Here is a 23,500-nt window from a genome sequence, read left to right as displayed (position 1 = left end):
GCTGCTCTAGAGGGAGAGACCCAGGTCAGCAGAGCTGCTCTAGAGGCAGAGAACCAGGTCAGCAGAGCTGCTTTAGAGCCAGAGAACCAGGGCAGAAGAGCTGCTCTCAAAACAGAGAACCAGGTCAGCAGAGCTGATTTTGAGCCAGAGAACCACATCAGCAGAGCTCCTCTAGAGCCTGAGAACCAGGTCATCAGAGTTGCTGCAGAGCCAGAGAACCAGGTCAGCAGAGCTGCTATAGAGCCAGAGAACCAGGTCAGCAGACCTCCTCTAGAACCTGAGAACCAGGTCAACAGAGCTGATTTAGAGCCATAGACCCAGGTCAGCAAAGCTGCTTAGAGCCAGAGAACCACGTCAGCAGAGCTGCTGTAGAGCCAGAGAACCAGGTCAGCAGAGCTGCTCTAGTGCCTGAGAACCAGGTCAGCAGAGCTGCTCAAGAGCCAGAGAACAAGGTCAGCCGAGCTGCTGTAGAGCCATTGAAACCAGGTCAGCAGTGCTGCTTTAGAGGCAGAGAACCACGTCAGCAGAGCTGCTTTAGAGCCAGAGAACCACGTCAGCAGAGCTGCTTTAGAGCCATAGAACGGGTCAGCAGAGCTGCTGTAGAGCCTAAGAACCAGGTCAGAAGAGCTGTTTTAGAGCCAAAGAACCATGTCAGCAGAGGTGCTCTAGAGCCAGAGAACCAGGTCAGCAGAGCTGCTGTAGAGCCAGAGAAACCAGGCCACAGTGCTGCTGTAGAGGGAGAGAACCAGGTCAGCAGAGCTGCTTTAGAGCCTAGGAACCAGGTCAGCAGAGCTGCTCTAGACACAGTGAAGCAGGTCAGCTGAGCTGCTGTAGAGCCAGAGAAACCAGGTCAGCAGAGCTGCTTTACAGCCATAGAACAGGTCAGCAGAGCTGCTGAAGAGCCTAAGAACCAGGTCAGCACAACTGCTGTAGAGCCAGAGAACCAGGTCAGCAGAGCTGCTTTAGAGCCTAAGAACCAGGTCAGCAGAGCTCCTCTAGAGCCTAAGATCCACGTCAGAAGTGCTGCTCTAGAGCCAGAGAACTAGGTCAGAAGAGCAGCTTTAGAGCCAGAGAACCAGGTCAGCAGAGCTCCTCTAGAGCCTGAGAACCAGGTCATTAGAGCTGCTGTAGAGCCAGAGAACCAGGTCAGCAGAGCTGCTGTAGAGCCAGAGGAAGCTGGTCAGGAGAGCTGCTCTAGAGCCTAAGAACCAGGTCATCAGAGCTGCTCTAGAGCCAGAGAACCAGGTCAGCAGAGCTGCTGTAGAGCCAGAGAAACCAGGTCAGCAGAGCTGCTCTAGAGGGAGAGACCCAGGTCAGCAGAGCTGCTCTAGAGGCAGAGAACCAGGTCAGCAGAGCTGCTTTAGAGCCAGAGAACCAGGGCAGAAGAGCTGCTCTCAAAACAGAGAACCAGGTCAGCAGAGCTGATTTTGAGCCAGAGAACCACATCAGCAGAGCTCCTCTAGAGCCTGAGAACCAGGTCATCAGAGTTGCTGCAGAGCCAGAGAACCAGGTCAGCAGAGCTGCTGTAGAGCCAGAGAAAGCAGGTCAACAGAGCTGCTTTAGAGCCAGAGAACCAGGTCATCAGAGCTGCTTTAGAGCCAGAGAACCAGGTTAGCAGAGCTGCTCTAGAGCCAGAGAACCAGGTCAGCCGAGCTACTGTAGAGTCAGAGAAACCAGGTCAGCAGAGCTGCTTTAGAGGGAGAGAACCAGGTCAACAGAGCTGCTGTAGAGCCAGAGAACCACTTCAGCAGATCTACTATAGAGGCTAAGAACCAGGTCAGCAGAGCTGCTCTACAGCCAGAGAACCAGGTCAGCAGAGCTTCTGTAGAGCCAGAGAAACCAGGTCAGCACAGCCGCTTTAGAGGGAGAGAACCAGGTCAGCAGAGCTGCTCTAGAGCCTAAGAAGCAGGTCAGCACAGCTGCTATAGAGCCAGAGAACCAGGTCAGCAGAGCTGCTTTAGAGCCTAAGAACCAGGTCAGCAGAGCTGCTCTATAGCCTAATAACCAAGTAAGCAGAGCTGATCTAGAGCCAGAGAACCAGGTCAGCAGAGCTGCTTTAGAGCCAGAGAACTAGGTCAACAGAGCTGTTTTAGAGCCAGAGAACCAGATCAATAGATCTGCTCTAGAGCCTGAGAACCAGGTCAGCAGAGCTGCTCTAGAGCCAGAGAACCAGGTCAGCAGAGCTGCTTTAGAGGGAGCGAATCAGATCAGCAGGGCTACTCTAGAGCCTAAGAACCAGGTCAGCAGAGCTGCTCTAGAACCTGGGAACCAGGTCAGCTGAGCTGCAGTAGAGCCAGAGAAAGCAGGTCAACAGTGCTGCTTTAGAGGGAGAGAACCAGGTCAACAGAGCTGCTTTAGAGCCAGAGAACCAGGTCAGCAGACCTGCTCTAGAGCCTGAGAACCAGGTCAGCAGAGTTGCTCTAGAGCCAGAGAACCAGGTCAGCAGAGCTGCTTTGGAGCCAGAGACCCAGTTCAGCAGAGCTGCTTTAGAGCCATAGAACAGGTCAGCAGAGCTGCTTTAGAGCCAGAGAACCAGGTCAGCAGAGCCATTGTAGAGCCAAAGATCCAGGTCAGTAGAGCTGCTCTAGAGCCTAAGAACCAGGTCAGCAGAGCTGCTCCAGAACGAGAGAACCAGGTCAGCAGAGCTGCATAGAGCCAGAGAAGCCAGGTCAGCAGAACTGCATTAGAGCCAGAGAACCAGGTCAGCAGAGCTGCTCTAGAGCCTAAGAACCAGGTCATCAGAGCTGCTCTAGAGCCAGAGAACCAGGTCAGCAGAGCTGCTGTAGAGCCAGAGAAACCAGGTCAGCAGAGCTGCTCTAGAGGGAGAGACCCAGGTCAGCAGAGCTGCTCTAGAGGCAGAGAACAAGGTCAGCAGAGCTGCTTTAGAGCCAGAGAACCAGGGCAGAAGAGCTGCTCTCAAAACAGAGAACCAGGTCAGCAGAGCTGATTTTGAGCCAGAGAACCACATCAGCAGAGCTCCTCTAGAGCCTGAGAACCAGGTCATCAGAGTTGCTGCAGAGCCAGAGAACCAGGTCAGCAGAGCTGCTGTAGAGCCAGAGAAAGCAGGTCAACAGAGCTGCTTTAGAGCCAGAGAACCAGGTCATCAGAGCTGCTTTAGAGCCAGAGAACCAGGTTAGCAGAGCTGCTCTAGAGCCAGAGAACCAGGTCAGCCGAGCTACTGTAGAGTCAGAGAAACCAGGTCAGCAGAGCTGCTTCAGAGGGAGAGAACCAGGTCAACAGAGCTGCTTTAGAGCCAGAGAACCACTTCAGCAGATCTGCTATAGAGGCTAAGAACCAGGTCAGCAGAGCTGCTCTACAGCCAGAGAACCAGGTCAGCAGAGCTTCTGTAGAGCCAGAGAAACCAGGTCAGCAGAGCCGCTTTAGAGGGAGAGAACCAGGTCAGCAGAGCTGCTCTAGAGCCTAAGAAGCAGGTCAACACAGCTGCTATAGAGCCAGAGAACCAGGTCAGTAGAGCTGCTTTAGAGCCTAAGAACCAGGTCAGCAGAGCTGCTCTATAGCCTAATAACCAAGTAAGCAGAGCTGATCTAGAGCCAGAGAACCAGGTCAGCAGAGCGCTTTAGAGCCAGAGAACCAGGGCAGCAGAGCTGCTCTCAAACGAGAGATCCAGGTCTGCAGAGCTGATTTAGAGCCATAGAACCAGGTCAGCAGAGCTGCTTTAGAGCCAGAGAACCAGGTCAGCAGAGCTGCTGTAGAGCCAGAGAAACCAGGTCAGCCGAGTTGCTTTAGAGCCAGAGAACCAGGTCAGCAGAGCTGCTTTAGAGGGAGAGAAGCAGGTCAGCAGAGCTGCTCTAGAGCCTAAGAACCAGGTCAGTACAGCTGCTATAGAGCCAGAGAACCAGGTCAGCAGAGCTGCTCTAGAGCCAGAGCACCAGGTCAGCAGAGCTTCTGTAGAGCCAGAGAAACCACGTCAGAATAGGTGCTTTAGAGGGAGAGAACCAGGTCAGCAGAGCTAATCTAGAGCCTAAGAACCAGGTCAGCACAGCTGCTTTATAGCCAGAGAACCACGTCAGCAGAGCTCCTCTAGAGCCGGAGAACCAGGTCATCAGAGTTGCTGTAGAGCCAGAGAACCAGGTCAGCAGAGCTGCTGTAGAGCCAGAGAAAGCAGGTCAGCAGAGCTGCTTTAGAGCCAGAGAACCAGGTCAGCAGAGCTGCTTTAGAGCCAGAGAACCAGGTTAGCAGAGCTGCTCTAGAGCCAGAGAACCAGGTCAGCCGAGCTACTGTTGAGTCAGAGAAACAAGGTCAGCAGTGCTGCTTTAGAGGCAGAGAACCAGGTCAGCGGAGCTGCTTTAGAGCCAGAGAACTAGGTCAGCGGAGCTGCTTTAGAGCCAGAGAACCAGGTCAGCAGAGCTGCTTTAGAGCCAGAGAACCAGGTCAGCAGAGCTGCTTTAGAGCCATAGAACAGGTCAGCAGAGCTGCTGTAGAGCCTAAGAACCAGGTCAGAAGAGCTGCTTTAGAGCCAGAGAACCACGTCAGCAGAGCTGCTCTAGAGCCAGAGAACCAGGTCAGCAGAGCTGCTTTAGGGCCAGAGAAACCAGGTCAGCAGAGCTGCTGTAGAGCCTAAGAACCAAGTCAGCAGAGCTGCTCTAGAGCCAGTGAACCAGGTCAGCTGAGCTGCTGTAAATCCAGAGAAAGCAGGTCAGCAGAGCTGCTTTAGAGCCGGAGAACTAGGTCAGCAGAGCTGCTTTAGAGCCAGAGAACCAGGTCAGCAGAGCTGCTCTAGAGGCAGAGAACCAGGTCAGCAGAGCTGCTATAGAGCCAGAGAACCAGGTCAGCAGACCTCCTCTAGAACCTGAGAACCAGGTCAGCAGAGCTGATTTAGAGCCATAGACCCAGGTCAGCAGAGCTGCTTAGAGCCAGAGAACCACGTCAGCAGAGCTGCTGTAGAGCCAGAGTACCAGGTCAGCAGAGCTGCTCTAGTGCATGAGAACCAGGTCAGCCGAGCTGCTCTAGAGCCGGAGAACAAGGTCAGCCGAGCTGCTGTAGAGCCAGAGAAACCAGGTCAGCAGTGCTGCTTTAGAGGCAGAGATCCACGTCAGCAGAGCTGCTCTAGAGGCAGAGAACCAGGTCAGCAGAGCTGCTATAGAGCCAGAGAACCAGGTCAGCAGACCTCCTCTAGAACCTGAGAACCAGGTCAACAGAGCTGATTTAGAGCCAGAGAACCAGGTCAGCAGAGCGCTTTAGAGCCAGAGAACCAGGGCAGCAGAGCTGCTCTCAAACCAGAGATCCAGGTCAGCAGAGCTGATTTAGAGCCATAGAACCAGGTCAGCAGAGCTGCTTTAGAGCCAGAGAACCAGGTCATCAGAGCTGCTGTAGAGCCAGAGAAACCAGGTCAGCCGAGTTGCTTTAGAGCCAGAGAACCAGGTCAGCAGAGCTGCTTTAGAGGGAGAGAAGCAGGTCAGCAGAGCTGCTCTAGAGCCTAAGAACCAGGTCAGTACAGCTGCTATAGAGCCAGAGAACCAGGTCAGCAGAGCTGCTCTAGAGCCAGAGCACCAGGTCAGCAGAGCTTCTGTAGAGCCAGAGAAACCCCGTCAGAATAGGTGCTTTATAGGGAGAGAACCAGGTCAGCAGAGCTAATCTAGAGCCTAAGAACCAGGTCAGCACAGCTCCTCTAGAGCCTGAGAACCAGGTCATCAGAGTTGCTGTAGAGCCAGAGAACCAGGTCAGCAGAGCTGCTGTAGAGCCAGAGAAAGCAGGTCAGCAGAGCTGCTTTAGAGCCAGAGAACCAGGTCAGCAGAGCTGCTTTAGAGCCAGAGAACCAGGTTAGCAGAGCTGCTCTAGAGCCAGAGAACCAGGTCAGCCGAGCTACTGTTGAGTCAGAGAAACCAGGTCAGCAGTGCTGCTTTAGAGGCAGAGAACCAGGTCAGCGGAGCTGCTTTAGAGCCAGAGAACTAGGTCAGCGGAGCTGCTTTAGAGCCAGAGAACCAGGTCAGCAGAGCTGCTTTAGAGCCAGAGAACCAGGTCAGCAGAGCTGCTTTAGAGCCATAGAACAGGTCAGCAGAGCTGCTGTAGAGCCTAAGAACCAGGTCAGAAGAGCTGCTTTAGAGCCAGAGAACCACGTCAGCAGAGCTGCTCTAGAGCCAGAGAACCAGGTCAGCAGAGCTGCTTTAGGGCCAGAGAAACCAGGTCAGCAGAGCTGCTGTAGAGCCTAAGAACCAGGTCAGCAGAGCTGCTCTAGAGCCAGTGAACCAGGTCAGCTGAGCTGCTGTAAATCCAGAGAAAGCAGGTCAGCAGAGCTGCTTTAGAGCCGGAGAACTAGGTCAGCAGAGCTGCTTTAGAGCCAGAGAACCAGGTCAGCAGAGCTGCTCTAGAGGCAGAGAACCAGGTCAGCAGAGCTGCTATAGAGCCAGAGAACCAGGTCAGCAGACCTCCTCTAGAACCTGAGAACCAGGTCAGCAGAGCTGATTTAGAGCCATAGACTCAGGTCAGCAGAGCTGCTTGGAGCCAGAGAACCACGTCAGCAGAGCTGCTGTAGAGCCAGAGTACCAGGTCAGCAGAGCTGCTCTAGTGCATGAGAACCAGGTCAGCCGAGCTGCTCTAGAGCCGGAGAACAAGGTCAGCCGAGCTGCTGTAGAGCCAGAGAAACCAGGTCAGCAGTGCTGCTTTAGAGGCAGAGAACCACGTCAGCAGAGCTGCTCTAGAGGCAGAGAACCAGGTCAGCAGAGCTGCTATAGAGCCAGAGAACCAGGTCAGCAGACCTCCTCTAGAACCTGAGAACCAGGTCAACAGAGCTGATTTAGAGCCATAGACCCAGGTCAGCAAAGCTGCTTAGAGCCAGAGAACCACGTCAGCAGAGCTGCTGTAGAGCCAGAGAACCAGGTCAGCAGAGCTGCTCTAGTGCCTGAGAACCAGGTCAGCAGAGCTGCTCTAGAGCCAGAGAACAAGGTCAGCCGAGCTGCTGTAGAGCCATTGAAACCAGGTCAGCAGTGCTGCTTTAGAGGCAGAGAACCACGTCAGCAGAGCTGCTTTAGAGCCAGAGAACCACGTCAGCAGAGCTGCTTTAGAGCCATAGAACGGGTCAGCAGAGCTGCTGTAGAGCCTAAGAACCAGGTCAGAAGAGCTGTTTTAGAGCCAAAGAAACATGTCAGCAGAGGTGCTCTAGAGCCAGAGAACCAGGTCAGCAGAGCTGCTGTAGAGCCAGAGAAACCAGGCCACAGTGCTGCTGTAGAGGGAGAGAACCAGGTCAGCAGAGCTGCTTTAGAGCCTAAGAACCAGGTCAGCAGTGCTGCTCTAGACACAGTGAAGCAGGTCAGCTGAGCTGCTGTAGAGCCAGAGAAACCAGGTCAGCAGAGCTGCTTTACAGCCATAGAACAGGTCAGCAGAGTTGCTGAAGAGCCTAAGAACCAGGTCAGCACAGCTGCTGTAGAGCCAGAGAACCAGGTCAGCAGAGCTGCTTTAGAGCCTAAGAACCAGGTCAGCAGAGCTCCTCTAGAGCCTAAGATCCACATCAGAAGTGCTGCTCTAGAACCAGAGAACTAGGTCAGAAGAGCAGCTTTAGAGCCAGAGAACCAGGTCAGCAGAGCTCCTCTAGAGCCTGAGAACCAGGTCATTAGAGCTGCTGTAAAGCCAGAGAACCAGGTCAGCAGAGCTGCTGTAGAGCCAGAGGAAGCTGGTCAGGAGAGCTGCTCTAGAGCCTAAGAACCAGGTCATCAGAGCTGCTCTAGAGCCAGAGAACCAGGTCAGCAGAGCTGCTGTAGAGCCCGAGAAACCAGGTCAGAAGAGCTGCTCTAGAGGGAGAGACCCAGGTCAGCAGAGCTGCTCTAGAGGCAGAGAACCAGGTCAGCAGAGCTGCTTTAGAGCCAGAGAACCAGGGCAGAAGAGCTGCTCTCAAAACAGAGAACCAGGTCAGCAGAGCTGATTTTGAGCCAGAGAACCACATCAGCAGAGCTCCTCTAGAGCCTGAGAACCAGGTCATCAGAGTTGCTGTAGAGCCAGAGAACCAGGTCAGCAGAGCTGCTGTAGAGCCAGAGAAAGGAGGTCAACAGAGCTGCTTTAGAGCCAGAGAACCAGGTCATCAGAGCTGCTTTAGAGCCAGAGAACCAGGTTAGCAGAGCTGCTCTAGAGCCAGAGAACCAGGTCAGCCGAGCTACTGTAGAGTAAGAGAAACCAGGTCAGCAGAGCTGCTTTAGAGGGAGAGAACCAGGTCAACAGAGCTGCTTTAGAGCCAGAGAACCACTTCAGCAGATCTGCTCTAGAGGCTAAGAACCAGGTCAGCAGAGCTGCTCTACAGCCAGAGAACCAGGTCAGCAGAGCTTCTGTAGAGCCAGAGAAACCAGGTCAGCAGAGCCGCTTTAGAGGGAGAGAACCAGGTCAGCAGAGATGCTCTAGAGCCTAAGAAGCAGGTCAGCACAGCTGCTATAGAGCCAGAGAACCAGGTCAGCAGAGCTGCTTTAGAGCCTAAGAACCAGGTCAGCAGAGCTGCTCTATAGCCTAATAACCAAGTAAGCAGAGCTGATCTAGAGCCAGAGAACCAGGTCAGCAGAGCTGCTTTAGAGCCAGAGAACCAGGGCAGCAGAGCTGCTCTCAAACCAGAGATCCAGGTCAGCAGAGCTGTTTTAGAGCCATAGAACCAGGTCAGCAGAGCTGCTTTAGAGCCAGAGAACCAGGTCAGCAGAGCTGCTGTAGAGCCAGAGAAACCAGGTCAGCCGAGTTGCTTTAGAGCCAGAGAACCAGGTCAGCAGAGCTGCTTTAGAGGGAGAGAAGCAGGTCAGCAGTGCTGCTCTAGAGCCTAAGAACCAGGTCAGTACAGCTGCTATAGAGCCCGAGAACCAGGTCAGCAGAGCTGCTCTAGAGCCAGAGCACCAGGTCAGCAGAGCTTCTGTAGAGCCAGAGAAACCACGTCAGAATAGGTGCTTTAGAGGGAGAGAACCAGGTCAGCAGAGCTAATCTAGAGCCTAAGAACCAGGTCAGCACAGCTGCTTTATAGCCAGATAACCACGTCAGCAGAGCTCCTCTAGAGCCTGAGAACCTGGTCATCAGAGTTGCTGTAGAGCCAGAGAACCAGGTCAGCAGAGCTGCTGTAGAGCCAGAGAAAGCAGGTCAGCAGAGCTGCTTTAGAGCCAGAGAACCAGGTCAGCAGAGCTGCTTTAGAGCCAGAGAACCAGGTTAGCAGAGCTGCTCTAGAGCCAGAGAACCAGGTCAGCCGAGCTACTGTTGAGTCAGAGAAACCAGGTCAGCAGAGCTGCTTTAGAGGGAGAGAACCAGGTCAACAGAGCTGCTTTAGAGCCAGAGAACCACTTCAGCAGATCTGCTCTAGGGGCTAAGAACAAGGTCAGCAGAGCTGCTCTACAGCCAGAGAACCAGGTCTGCAGAGCTGCTGTAGAGCCAGAGAAACCAGGTTAGCAGAGCCGCTTTAGAGGGAGAGAACCAGGTCAGCAGAGCTGCTCTGGAGCCTAAGAAGCAGGTCAGCACAGCTGCTATAGAGCCAGAGAACCAGGTCAGCAGAGCTGCTTTAGAGCCTAAGAACCCGGTCAGCAGAGCTGCTCTATAGCCTAATAACCAAGTAAGCAGAGCTGATCTAGAGCCAGAGAACCAGGTCAGCAGAGCTGCTTTAGAGCCAGAGACCTAGGTCAGCATAGCTGTTTTAGAGCCAGAGAACCAGGTCAGCAGAGCAGCTATAGAGCCAGAGAACCAGGTCAGCAGAGCTGCTTTAGAGCCAGAGAACTAGGTCAGCAGAGCTGTTTTAGAGCCAGAGAACCAGATCAACAGATCTGCTCTAGAGCCTAAGAAGCAGGTCAGCACAGCTGCTATAGAGCCAGAGAAACCAGGTCAGCAGAGCTGCTTTAGAGGGAGAGAACCAGGTCAACAGAGCTGCTTTAGAGCCAGAGAACCACTTCAGCAGATCTGCTCTAGAGGCTAAGAACCAGGTCAGCAGAGCTGCTCTACAGCCAGAGAACCAGGTCAGCAGAGCTTCTGTAGAGCCAGAGAAACCAGGTCAGCAGAGCCGCTTTAGAGGGAGAGAACCAGGTCAGCAGAGATGCTCTAGAGCCTAAGAAGCAGGTCAGCACAGCTGCTATAGAGCCAGAGAACCAGGTCAGCAGAGCTGCTTTAGAGCCTAAGAACCAGGTCAGCAGAGCTGCTCTATAGCCTAATAACCAAGTAAGCAGAGCTGATCTAGAGCCAGAGAACCAGGTCAGCAGAGCTGCTTTAGAGCCAGAGAACCAGGGCAGCAGAGCTGCTCTCAAACCAGAGATCCAGGTCAGCAGAGCTGTTTTAGAGCCATAGAACCAGGTCAGCAGAGCTGCTTTAGAGCCAGAGAACCAGGTCAGCAGAGCTGCTGTAGAGCCAGAGAAACCAGGTCAGCCGAGTTGCTTTAGAGCCAGAGAACCAGGTCAGCAGAGCTGCTTTAGAGGGAGAGAAGCAGGTCAGCAGTGCTGCTCTAGAGCCTAAGAACCAGGTCAGTACAGCTGCTATAGAGCCCGAGAACCAGGTCAGCAGAGCTGCTCTAGAGCCAGAGCACCAGGTCAGCAGAGCTTCTGTAGAGCCAGAGAAACCACGTCAGAATAGGTGCTTTAGAGGGAGAGAACCAGGTCAGCAGAGCTAATCTAGAGCCTAAGAACCAGGTCAGCACAGCTGCTTTATAGCCAGATAACCACGTCAGCAGAGCTCCTCTAGAGCCTGAGAACCAGGTCATCAGAGTTGCTGTAGAGCCAGAGAACCAGGTCAGCAGAGCTGCTGTAGAGCCAGAGAAAGCAGGTCAGCAGAGCTGCTTTAGAGCCAGAGAACCAGGTCAGCAGAGCTGCTTTAGAGCCAGAGAACCAGGTTAGCAGAGCTGCTCTAGAGCCAGAGAACCAGGTCAGCCGAGCTACTGTTGAGTCAGAGAAACCAGGTCAGCAGAGCTGCTTTAGAGGGAGAGAACCAGGTCAACAGAGCTGCTTTAGAGCCAGAGAACCACTTCAGCAGATCTGCTCTAGGGGCTAAGAACAAGGTCAGCAGAGCTGCTCTACAGCCAGAGAACCAGGTCTGCAGAGCTGCTGTAGAGCCAGAGAAACCAGGTTAGCAGAGCCGCTTTAGAGGGAGAGAACCAGGTCAGCAGAGCTGCTCTGGAGCCTAAGAAGCAGGTCAGCACAGCTGCTATAGAGCCAGAGAACCAGGTCAGCAGAGCTGCTTTAGAGCCTAAGAACCCGGTCAGCAGAGCTGCTCTATAGCCTAATAACCAAGTAAGCAGAGCTGATCTAGAGCCAGAGAACCAGGTCAGCAGAGCTGCTTTAGAGCCAGAGACCTAGGTCAGCATAGCTGTTTTAGAGCCAGAGAACCAGGTCAGCAGAGCAGCTATAGAGCCAGAGAACCAGGTCAGCAGAGCTGCTTTAGAGCCAGAGAACTAGGTCAGCAGAGCTGTTTTAGAGCCAGAGAACCAGATCAACAGATCTGCTCTAGAGCCTAAGAAGCAGGTCAGCACAGCTGCTATAGAGCCAGAGAACCCGGTCAGCAGAGCTGCTTTAGAGCCTAAGAACCGGGTCAGCAGAGCTGCTCTATAGCCTAATAACCAGGTAAGCAGAGCTGATCTAGAGCCAGAGAACCAGGTCAGTAGAGCTGCTGTAGAGACAGAGAAAGGAGGTCAACAGAGCTGCTTTAGAGCCAGAGAACCAGGTCATCAGAGCTGCTTTAGAGCCAGAGAACCAGGTTAGCAGAGCTGCTCTAGAGCCAGAGAACCAGGTCAGCCGAGCTACTGTAGAGTAAGAGAAACCAGGTCAGCAGAGCTGCTTTAGAGGGAGAGAACCAGGTCAACAGAGCTGCTTTAGAGCCAGAGAACCACTTCAGCAGATCTGCTCTAGAGGCTAAGAACCAGGTCAGCAGAGCTGCTCTACAGCCAGAGAACCAGGTCAGCAGAGCTTCTGTAGAGCCAGAGAAACCAGGTCAGCAGAGCCGCTTTAGAGGGAGAGAACCAGGTCAGCAGAGCTGCTCTAGAGCCTAAGAAGCAGGTCAGCACAGCTGCTATAGAGCCAGAGAACCAGGTCAGCAGAGCTGCTTTAGAGCCTAAGAACCAGGTCAGCAGAGCTGCTCTATAGCCTAATAACCAAGTAAGCAGAGCTGATCTAGAGCCAGAGAACCAGGTCAGCAGAGCTGCTTTAGAGCCAGAGAACCAGGGCAGAAGAGCTGCTCTCAAACCAGAGATCCAGGTCAGCAGAGCTGTTTTAGAGCCATAGAACCAGGTCAGCAGAGCTGCTTTAGAGCCAGAGAACCAGGTCAGCAGAGCTGCTGTAGAGCCAGAGAAACCAGGTCAGCCGAGTTGCTTTAGAGCCAGAGAACCAGGTCAGTAGAGCTGCTTTAGAGGGAGAGAAGCAGGTCAGCAGAGATGCTCTAGAGCCTAAGAACCAGGTCAGTACAGCTGCTATAGAGCCAGAGAACCAGGTCAGCAGAGCTGCTCTAGAGCCAGAGCACCAGGTCAGCAGAGCTTCTGTAGAGCCAGAGAAACCACGTCAGAATAGGTGCTTTAGAGGGAGAGAACCAGGTCAGCAGAGCTAATCTAGAGCCTAAGAACCAGGTCAGCACAGCTGCTTTTTAGCCAGAGAACCACGTCAGCAGAGCTCCTCTAGAGCCTGAGAACCAGGTCATCAGAGTTGCTGTAGAGCCAGAGAACCAGGTCAGCAGAGCTGCTGTAGAGCCAGAGAAAGCAGGTCAGCAGAGCTGCTTTAGAGCCAGAGAACCAGGTCAGCAGAGCTGCTTTAGAGCCAGAGAACCAGGTTAGCAGAGCTGCTCTAGAGCCAGAGAACCAGGTCAGCCGAGCTACTGTTGAGTCAGAGAAACCAGGTCAGCAGAGCTGCTTTAGAGGGAGAGAACCAGGTCAACAGAGCTGCTTTAGAGCCAGAGAACCACTTCAGCAGATCTGCTCTGGGGGCTAAGAACAAGGTCAGCAGAGCTGCTCTACAGCCAGAGAACCAGGTCAGCAGAGCTGCTGTAGAGCCAGAGAAACCAGGTTAGCAGAGCCGCTTTAGAGGGAGAGAACCAGGTCAGCAGAGCTGCTCTGGAGCCTAAGAAGCAGGTCAGCACAGCTGCTATAGAGCCAGAGAACCCGGTCAGCAGAGCTGCTTTAGAGCCTAAGAACCAGGTCAGCATAGCTGCTCTATAGCCTAATAACCAAGTAAGCAGAGCTGATCTAGAGCCAGAGAACCAGGTCAGCAGAACTGCTTTAGAGCCAGAGACCTAGGTCAGCATAGCTGTTTTAGAGCCAGAGAACCAGGTCAGCAGAGTAGCTATAGAGCCAGAGAACCAGGTCAGCAGAGCTGCTTTAGAGCCAGAGAACTAGGTCAGCAGAGCTGTTTTAGAGCCAGAGAACCAGATCAACAGATCTGCTCTAGAGCCTAAGAAGCAGGTCAGCACAGCTGCTATAGAGCCAGAGAACCCGGTCAGCAGAGCTGCTTTAGAGCCTAAGAACCAGGTCAGCAGAGCTGCTCTATAGCCTAATAACCAGGTAAGCAGAGCTGATCTAGAGCCAGAGAACCAGGTCAGTAGAGCTGCTTTAGAGCCAGAGAACTAGGTCAGCAGAGCTGTTTTAGAGCCAGAGAACCAGATCAACAGATTTGCTCTAGAGCCTGAGAACCAGGTCAGCAGAGCAGCTATAGAGCAAGAGAACCAGCTCAGCAGAGCTGCTTTAGAGCCAGAGAACCAGGTCAGCAGAGCTGCTGTAGAGCCAGAGAACCAGTTCAGCAGAGCTGCTCTAGAGCTTGAGAACCAGGTCAGCAGAGCTTCTCTAGAGCCAGAGAACCAGGTCAGTCAAGCTGCTGTAGAGCCAGAGAAACCAGGTCAGCAGTGCTGCTTTAGAGGCAGAGAACCAGGTCAGCGGAGCTGCTTTAGAGCCAGAGAACTAGGTCAGGGGAGCTGCTTTAGAGCCAGAGAACCAGGTCAGCAGAGCTGCTTTAGAGCCAGAGAACCAGGTCAGCAGAGCTGCTTTAGAGCCATAGAACAGGTCAGCAGAGCTGCTGTAGAGCCTAAGAACCAGGTCAGAAGAGCTGCTTTAGAGCCAGAGAACCACGTCAGCAGAGCTGCTCTAGAGCCAGAGAACCAGGTCAGCAGAGCTGCTTTAGGGCCAGAGAAACCAGGTCAGCAGAGCTGCTGTAGAGCCTAAGAACCAGGTCAGCAGAGCTGCTCTAGAGCCAGTGAACCAGGTCAGCTGAGCTGCTGTAAATCCAGAGAAAGCAGGTCAGCAGAGCTGGTTTAGAGCCGGAGAACTAGGTCAGCAGAGCTGCTTTAGAGCCAGAGAACCAGGTCTGCAGAGCTGCTCTAGAGGCAGAGAACCAGGTCAGCTGAGCTGCTATAGAGCCAGAGAACCAGGTCAGCAGACCTCCTCTAGAACCTGAGAACCAGGTAAACAGAGCTGATTTAGAGCCATAGACCCAGGTCAGCAAAGCTGCTTAGAGCCAGAGAACCATGTCAGCAGAGCTGCTGTAGAGCCAGAGAACCAGGTCAGCAGAGCTGCTCTAGTGCCTGAGAACCAGGTCAGCAGAGCTGCTCTAGAGCCAGAGAACAAGGTCAGCCGAGCTGCTGTAGAGCCAGTGAAACCAGGTCAGCAGTGCTGCTTTAGAGGCAGAGAACCACGTCAGCAGAGCTGCTTTAGAGCCAGAGAACCACGTCAGCAGAGCTGCTTTAGAGCCATAGAACGGGTCAGCAGAGCTGCTGTAGAGCCTAAGAACCAGGTCAGAAGAGCTATTTTAGAGCCAAAGAACCATGTCAGCAGAGGTGCTCTAGAGCCAGAGAACCAGGTCAGCAGAGCTGCTGTAGAGCCAGAGAAACCAGGTCAGCAGTGCTGCTGTAGAGGGAGAGAACCAGGTCAGCAGAGCTGCTTTAGAGCCTAAGAACCAGGTCAGCAGAGCTGCTCTAGACACAGTGAAGCAGGTCAGCTGAGCTGCTGTAGAGCCAGAGAAACCAGGTCAGCAGAGCTGCTTTACAGCCATAGAACAGGTCAGAAGAGCTGCTGAAGAGCCTAAGAACCAGGTCAGCACAGCTGCTGTAGAGCCAGAGAACCAGGTCAGCAGAGCTGCTTTAGAGCCTAAGAACCAGGTCAGCAGAGCTCCTCTAGAGCCTAAGATCCACGTCAGAAGTGCTGCTCTAGAACCAGAGAACTAGGTCAGAAGAGCAGATTTAGAGCCAGAGAACCAGGTCAGCAGAGCTCCTCTAGAGCCTGAGAACCAGGTCATTAGAGCTGCTGTAGAGCCAGAGAGCCAGAGGAAGCAGGTCAGGAGACCTGCTCTAGAGCCTAAGAACCAGGTCATCAGAGCTGCTCTAGAGCAAGAGAACCAGGTCAGCAGAGCTGCTGTAGAGCCAGAGAAACCAGGTCAGCAGAGCTGCTCTAGAGGGAGAGACCCAGGTCAGCAGAGCTGCTCTAGAGGCAGAGAACCAGGTCAGCAGAGCTGCTTTAGAGCCAGAGAACCAGGGCAGAAGAGCTGCTCTCAAAACAGAGAACCAGGTCAGCAGAGCTGATTTTGAGCCAGAGAACCACATCAGCAGAGCTCCTCTAGAGCCTGAGAACCAGGTCAGCAGAGCTGCTGTAGAGCCAGAGAAAGCAGGTCAACAGAGCTGCTTTAGAGCCAGAGAACCAGGTCATCAGAGCTGCTTTAGAGTCAGAGAACCGGGTTAGCAGAGCTGCTCTAGAGTCAGAGAAACCAGGTCAGCAGAGCTGCTTTAGAGGGAGAGAACCAGGTCAACAGAGCTGCTTTAGAGCCAGAGAACCACTTCAGCAGATCTGCTCTAGAGGCAAAGAACCAGGTCAGCAGAGCTGCTCTACAGCCAGAGAACCAGGTCAGCAGAGTTTCTGTAGAGCCAGAGAAACCAGGTCAGCAGAGCCACTTTAGAGGGAGAGAACCAGGTCAGCAGAGCTGCTCTAGAGCCTAAGAAGCAGGTCAGCAAAGCTGCTATAGAGCCAGAGAACCAGGTCAGCAGAGCTGCTTTAGAGCCTAAGAACCAGGTCAGCAGAGCTGCTCTATAGCCTAATAACCAAGTAAGCAGAGCTGATCTAGAGCCAGAGAACAAGGTCAGCAGAGCTGCTTTAGAGCCAGAGAACTAGGTCAACAGAGCTGTTTTAGAGCCAGAGAACCAGATCAATAGATCTGCTCTAGAGCTTGAGAACCAGGTCAGCAGAGCTGCTCTAGAGCCAGAGAACCAGGTCAGCAGAGCTGCTTTAGAGCCATAGAACAGGTCAGCAGAGCTCCTCTAGAGCCTAAGATCCAGGTCAGAAGTGCTGCTCCACAGCCAGAGAACCAGGTCAGCAGAGCTACTTTAGAGGGAGCGAATCAGATCAGCAGGGCTACTCTACAGCCTAAGAACCAGGTCAGCAGAGCTGCTCTAGAACCTGGGAACCAGGTCAGCCGAGCTGCAGTAGAGCCAGAGAAACCAGGTCAATAGTGCTGCTTTAGAGGGAGAGAACCAGGTCAACAGAGCTGCTTTAGAGCCAGAGAATCAGGTCAGCAGACCTGCTCTAGAGCCTGAGAACCAGGTCAGCAGAGTTGCTCTAGAGCCAGAGAACCAGGTCAGCAGAGTTGCTTTAGAGCCAGAGAACCAGGTCAGCAGAGCTGCTTTAGAGCCATAGAACAGGTCAGCAGAGCTGCTTTAGAGCCAGAGAACCAGGTCAGCAGAGCCATTGTAGAGCCAAAGATCCAGGTCAGTAGAGCTGCTCTAGAGCCTAAGAACCAGGTCAGCAGAGCTGCTCTAGAACGAGAGAACCAGGTCAGCAGAGCTGCGTAGAGCCAGAAAAGCCGGGTCAGCAGAACTGCATTAGAGCCAGAGAACCAGGTCAGCAGAGCTGCTCTAGAGCCTAAGAACAAGGTCAGCAGACCTGCTCTAGAGCCAGAGAACGTGGTCAGCAGAGCTGCGTAGAGCCAGAGAAACCAGGTCAGTAGAGCTGCTTTAGAGGGAGTGAACCAGGTAAGCAGAGCTACCCTAGAGCCTAAGAACCAGGTCAGCACAGCTGCTCTAGAGCCAGAGAACCAGGTCACCAGAGCTGTTTTAGAGCCAGAGAACCAGGTCAGCACAGCTGCTCTAGAGCCTGAGAACCAGGTCAGCGGAGCTGCTTTAGAGCCAGAGAACCAGGGCAGCAGAGCTGCTCTCAAACCAGAGATCCAGGTCAGCAGAGCTGATTTAAAGCCATAGAACCAGGTCAGCAGAGCTGCTTTAGAGCCAGAGAACCATGTCAGCACAGCTGCTCTAGAGCCAGAGAACCAGGTCAGCAGAGCTTCTCTAGAGCCAGAGAACCAGGTCAGTCAAGCTGCTGTAGAGCCAGAGAAACCAGGTCAGCAGTGCTGCTTTAGAGGCAGAGAACCAGGTCAGCGGAGCTGTTTTAGAGCCAGAGAACCAGGTCAGCAGAGCTGCTCTAGAGCCTGAGAACCAGGTCAGCAGAGCTGCTTTAGAGCCAGAGAACCAGGGCAGCAGAGCTGCTCTCAAACCAGAGATCCAGGTCAGCAGAGCTGATTTAGAGCCATAGAACCAGGTCAGCAGAGCTGCTTTAGAGCCAGAGAACCAGGTCAGCACAGCTGCTCTAGAGCCAGAGAACCAGGTCAGCAGAGCTCCTCTAGAGCCTGAGAACCAGGTCATTAGAGCTGCTGTAGAGCCAGAGAGCCAGAGGAAGCAGGTCAGGAGAGCTGCTCTAGAGCCTAAGAACCAGGTCATCAGAGCTGCTCTAGAGCCAGAGAACCAGGTCAGCAGAGCTGCTGTAGAGCCAGAGAAACCAGGTCAGCAGAGCTGCTCTAGAGGGAGAGACCCAGGTCAGCAGAGCTGCTCTAGAGGAAGAGAACCAGGTCAACAGAGCTGCTTTAGAGCCAGAGAACCAGGGCAGAAGAGCTGCTCTCAAAACAGAGAACCAGGTCAGCAGAGCTGATTTTGAGCCAGAGAACCACACCAGCAGAGCTCCTCTAGAGCCTGAGAACCAGGTCATCAGAGTTGCTGTAGAGCCAGAGAACCAGGTCAGCAGAGCTGCTCTAGAACCTGGGAACCAGGTCAGCCGAGCTGCAGTAGAGCCAGAGAAACCAGGTCAATAGTGCTGCTTTAGAGGGAGAGAACCAGGTCAACAGAGCTGCTTTAGAGCCAGAGAATCAGGTCAGCAGACCTGCTCTAGAGCCTGAGAACCAGGTCAGCAGAGTTGCTCTAGAGCCAGAGAACCAGGTCAGCAGAGTTGCTTTAGAGCCAGAGAACCAGGTCAGCAGAGCTGCTTTAGAGCCATAGAACAGGTCAGCAGAGCTGCTTTAGAGCCAGAGAACCAGGTCAGCAGAGCCATTGTAGAGCCAAAGATCCAGGTCAGTAGAGCTGCTCTAGAGCCTAAGAACCAGGTCAGCAGAGCTGCTCTAGAACGAGAGAACCAGGTCAGCAGAGCTGCGTAGAGCCAGAAAAGCCGGGTCAGCAGAACTGCATTAGAGCCAGAGAACCAGGTCAGCAGAGCTGCTCTAGAGCCTAAGAACAAGGTCAGCAGACCTGCTCTAGAGCCAGAGAACGTGGTCAGCAGAGCTGCGTAGAGCCAGAGAAACCAGGTCAGTAGAGCTGCTTTAGAGGGAGTGAACCAGGTAAGCAGAGCTACCCTAGAGCCTAAGAACCAGGTCAGCACAGCTGCTCTAGAGCCAGAGAACCAGGTCACCAGAGCTGTTTTAGAGCCAGAGAACCAGGTCAGCACAGCTGCTCTAGAGCCTGAGAACCAGGTCAGCGGAGCTGCTTTAGAGCCAGAGAACCAGGGCAGCAGAGCTGCTCTCAAACCAGAGATCCAGGTCAGCAGAGCTGATTTAAAGCCATAGAACCAGGTCAGCAGAGCTGCTTTAGAGCCAGAGAACCATGTCAGCACAGCTGCTCTAGAGCCAGAGAACCAGGTCAGCAGAGCTTCTCTAGAGCCAGAGAACCAGGTCAGTCAAGCTGCTGTAGAGCCAGAGAAACCAGGTCAGCAGTGCTGCTTTAGAGGCAGAGAACCAGGTCAGCGGAGCTGTTTTAGAGCCAGAGAACCAGGTCAGCAGAGCTGCTCTAGAGCCTGAGAACCAGGTCAGCAGAGCTGCTTTAGAGCCAGAGAACCAGGGCAGCAGAGCTGCTCTCAAACCAGAGATCCAGGTCAGCAGAGCTGATTTAGAGCCATAGAACCAGGTCAGCAGAGCTGCTTTAGAGCCAGAGAACCAGGTCAGCACAGCTGCTCTAGAGCCAGAGAACCAGGTCAGCAGAGCTCCTCTAGAGCCTGAGAACCAGGTCATTAGAGCTGCTGTAGAGCCAGAGAGCCAGAGGAAGCAGGTCAGGAGAGCTGCTCTAGAGCCTAAGAACCAGGTCATCAGAGCTGCTCTAGAGCCAGAGAACCAGGTCAGCAGAGCTGCTGTAGAGCCAGAGAAACCAGGTCAGCAGAGCTGCTCTAGAGGGAGAGACCCAGGTCAGCAGAGCTGCTCTAGAGGAAGAGAACCAGGTCAACAGAGCTGCTTTAGAGCCAGAGAACCAGGGCAGAAGAGCTGCTCTCAAAACAGAGAACCAGGTCAGCAGAGCTGATTTTGAGCCAGAGAACCACACCAGCAGAGCTCCTCTAGAGCCTGAGAACCAGGTCATCAGAGTTGCTGTAGAGCCAGAGAACCAGGTCAGCAGAGCTGCTGTAGAGACAGAGAAAGCAGGTCAACAGAGCTGCTTTAGAGCCAGAGAACCAGGTCATCAGAGCTGCTTTAGAGCCAGAGAACCAGGTTAGCAGAGCTGCTCTAGAGCCAGAGAACCAGGTCAGCCGAGCTACTGTAGAGTCAGAGAAACCAGGTCAGCAAAGCTGCTTTAGAGGGAGAGAACCAGGTCAACAGAGCTGCTTTAGAGCCAGAGAACCACTTCAGCAGATCTGCTATAGAGGCTAAGAACCAGGTCAGCAGAGCTGCTCTACAGCCAGAGAACCAGGTCAGCAGAGCTTCTGTAGAGCCAGAGAAACCAGGTCAGCAGAGCCGCTTTAGAGGGAGAGAACCAGGTCAGCAGAGCTGCTCTAGAGCCTAAGAAGCAGGTCAGCAAAGCTGCTATAGAGCCAGAGAACCAGGTCAGCAGAGCTGCTTTAGAGCCTAAGAACCAGGTCAGCAGAGCTGCTCTATAGCCTAATAACCAAGTAAGCAGAGCTGATCTAGAGCCAGAGAACCAGGTCAGCAGAGCTGCTTTAGAGCCAGAGAACTAGGTCAACAGACCTGTTTTAGAGCTAGAGAACCAGATCAATAGATCTGCTCTAGAGCCTGAGAACCAGGTCAGCAGAGCTGCTCTAGAGCCAGAGAACCAGGTCAGCAGAGCTGCTTTAGAGCCATGGAACAGGTCAGCAGAGCTCCTCTAGAGCCTAAGATCCAGGTCAGAAGTGCTGCTCTAGAGCCAGAGAACCAGGTCAGCAGAGCTACTTTAGAGGGAGCGAATCAGATCAGCAGGGCTACTCTAGAGCCTAAGAACTAGGCCAGCAGAGCTGCTCTAGAACCTGGGAACCAGGTCAGCCGACCTGCAGTAGAGCCAGAGAAACCAGGTCAACAGTGCTACTTTAGAGGGAGAGAACCAGGTCAAAAGAGCTGCTTTAGAGCCAGAGATCCAGGTCAGCAGACCTGCTCTAGAGCCTGAGAACCAGGTCAGCAGAGTTGCTCTAGAGCCAGAGAACCAGGTCAGCAGAGCTGCTTTAGAGCCAGAGAACCAGGTCAGCAGAGCTGCTTTAGAGCCATAGAACAGGTCAGCAGAGCTGCTTTAGAGCCAGAGAACCAGGTCAGCAGAGCCATTGTAGAGCCAAAGATCCAGGTCAGTAGAGTGGCTCTAGAGCCTAAGAACCAGGTCAGCAGAGCTGCTCTAGAGGGAGAGAACCAGGTCAGCAGAGCTGCTTTAGAACCTAAGAACAAGGTCAGCAGAGCTGCTCTAGATCCAGTGAACAAGGTCAGCTGAGCTGCTGTAGAGCCAGAGAAACCAGGTCAGCAGAGCTGCTTTAGAGGCAGAGAACCAGGTCAGCAGAGCTGCTCTAGAGCCTAAGAACCAAGTCAGCACAGCTGCTCTTGAGCCAGATAACCAGGTCAGCAGAGCTGCTTTAGAGGCAGAGAACCAGGTCATCAGAGCTGCTTTAGAGCCTAAGAAACAGGTCAGCAGAGTTGCTCTAGAGACTAAGAACATGGTCAGCAGATCTGCTCTAGAGCTAGAGAACCAGGTCAGCAGAGCTGTTTTAGAGCCAGAGAACCAGGTCAGCAGAGCTGCTCTAGAGCTTGAGAACCAGGTCAGCATAGCTGCTCTGGACGCAGAGAACCAGGTCAGCAGAGCTGCTTTAGAGCCAGGGAACTAGGTCAGAAGAGCTGCTCTAGTGCCAGAGAACCAGGTCAACAGATCTGCTTTAGAGCCAGAGAACTAGGTCAGAAGAGCTGCTCTAGAGCCAGAGAACCAGGTCAGCCGAGCTGCTATAGAGCCAAAGAGACCAGGCCAGCAGAGCTGCTCTAGAGGGAGAGAACCAGGTCAGCAGAGCTGCTCTAGAGCCTAAGAACCAGGTCAGCAGAGCTGCTTTAGAGCCTAAGAATCAGGTCAGCAGATCTACTCTAGAGCCAGAGAACAAGGTCAGCAGAGCTGCTTTAGAGCCAGAGAACTAGGTCAACAGAGCTGTTTTAGAGCCAGAGAACTAGGTCAGCAGAGCTGCTCTAGAGCCTGAGAACCAGGTCAGCAGAGCTGCTCTAGAGGCAGAGAACCAGGTCAGCAGAGCGACTTTAGAGCCAGAGAACCAGGGCAGCAGACCTCCTCTAGAACCAGGTCAGCAGAGCTGCTGTAGAGCCAGAGAAACCAGGTCAGCAGTGCTGCTTTAGAAGGAGAGAACCAGGTCAGCAGAGCTGCTCTACGATAGGATAGGATCATCATTTATAGAGCGCGAACAAATGCCGAGGCGTCTTGGCGCTAGTCCATAGAGAGAGACCACTCCATCTAACACCGAGTCGTATCAAACAGCCGTGTTTTTATCAGTTTTCTGAAAACTTGGTGACTTTCCGTAAGTTTAACAAAGCCAGGGAGCTCATTCCACCGGCTAGCCGCATGAAACGAAAAAGCTCTACCACCCCATCTGGCTTTTTTGACACGATTCTAGCTTTTCTAGAGCCTAAGAACCAAGTCAGCACAGCTGCTCTTGAGCCAGATAACGAGGTCAGCAGAGCTGCTTTTGAGGCAGAGAACCAGGTCATCAGAGCTGCTTTAGAGCCTAAGAACCAGGTCAGCTGAGCTGCTGTAGAGCCAGAGAAACCAGGTCAGCAGAGCTGCTTTAGAGGGAGAGAACCAGGTCAAGAGAGCTGCTTCAGAGGGAGAGAACCAGGTCAGCAGAGCTGCTCTAGAGCCTAAGAACCAGGTCAGCTCAGGTGCTCTAGAGCCAGAGAACCAGGTCATCAGAGCTGCTGTAGAGCCAGAGAACCAGGTCAGCAGAGCTGCTCTAGAGCCTAAGAACCAGGTAAGCACAGCTGCTCTAGTGCCAGAGAACCAGGTCAACAGATCTGCTTTAGAGCCAGAGAACTAGGTCAGACAAGCTGCTGTAGAGCCAGAGAACCAGGTCAGCAGGGCTGCTGTAGAGCCATAGAACGGGTCAGCAGAGCTGCTGTAGAGCCTAAGAACCAGGTCAGAAGAGCTGCTTTAGAGCCAAAGAACCACATCAGCAGAGGTGCTCTAGAGCCAGAGAACCAGGTCAGCAGAGCTGCTGTAGAGCCAGAGAAACCAGGTTAGCAGTGCTGCTGTAGAGGGAGAGAACCAGGTCAGCAGAGCTGCTTTAGAACCTAAGAACAAGGTCAGCAGAGCTGCTCTAGATCCAGTGAACAAGGTCAGCTGAGCTGCTGTAGAACCAGAGAAACCAGGTCAGCAGAGCTGCTTTAGAGGGAGAGAACCAGGTCAGCAGAGCTGCTCTAGAGCCTAAGAACCAAGTCAGCACAGCTACTCTTGAGCCAGATAACCAGGTCAGCAGGGCTGCTGTAGAGCCATAGAACGGGTCAGCAGAGCTGCTGTAGAGCCTAAGAACCAGGTCAGAAGAGCTGCTTTAGAGCCAAAGAACCACATCAGCAGAGGTGCTCTAGAGCCAGAGAACCAGGTCAGCAGAGCTGCTGTAGAGCCAGAGAAACCAGGTTAGCAGTGCTGCTGTAGAGGGAGAGAACCAGGTCAGCAGAGCTGCTTTAGAACCTAAGAACAAGGTCAGCAGAGCTGCTCTAGATCCAGTGAACAAGGTCAGCTGAGCTTCCGTAGAGCCAGAGAAACCAGGTCAGCAGAGCTGCTTTAGAGGGAGAGAACCAGGTCAGCAGAGCTGCTCTAGAGCGTAAGAACCAAGTCAGCACAGCTGCTCTTGAGCCAGATAACCAGGTCAGCAGAGCTGCTTTAGAGTCAGAGAACCAGGTCATCAGAGCTGCTTTAGAGCCAGAGAACCAGGGCAGCCGAGCTGCTGTAGAGCCAGAGAAACCAGGTCAACAGTGCTGCTTTAGAGGCAGAGAACCAGGTCAGCGGAGCTGCTTTAGAGCCAGAGAACTAGGTCAGCAGAGCTGCTTTAGAGCCAGAGAACCACGCCAGCAGAGCTGCTTTAGAGCCATAGAACGGGTCAGCAGAGCTGCTG

Source organism: Triturus cristatus, chromosome 1_1 (genome assembly GCF_964204655.1).
Source record: "Triturus cristatus chromosome 1_1, aTriCri1.1, whole genome shotgun sequence".
Lineage (NCBI taxonomy): Eukaryota > Metazoa > Chordata > Amphibia > Caudata > Salamandridae > Triturus > Triturus cristatus.
The sequence above is the reverse complement of the archived record's forward strand: the minus strand, read 5'-3'. Positions refer to the sequence as shown.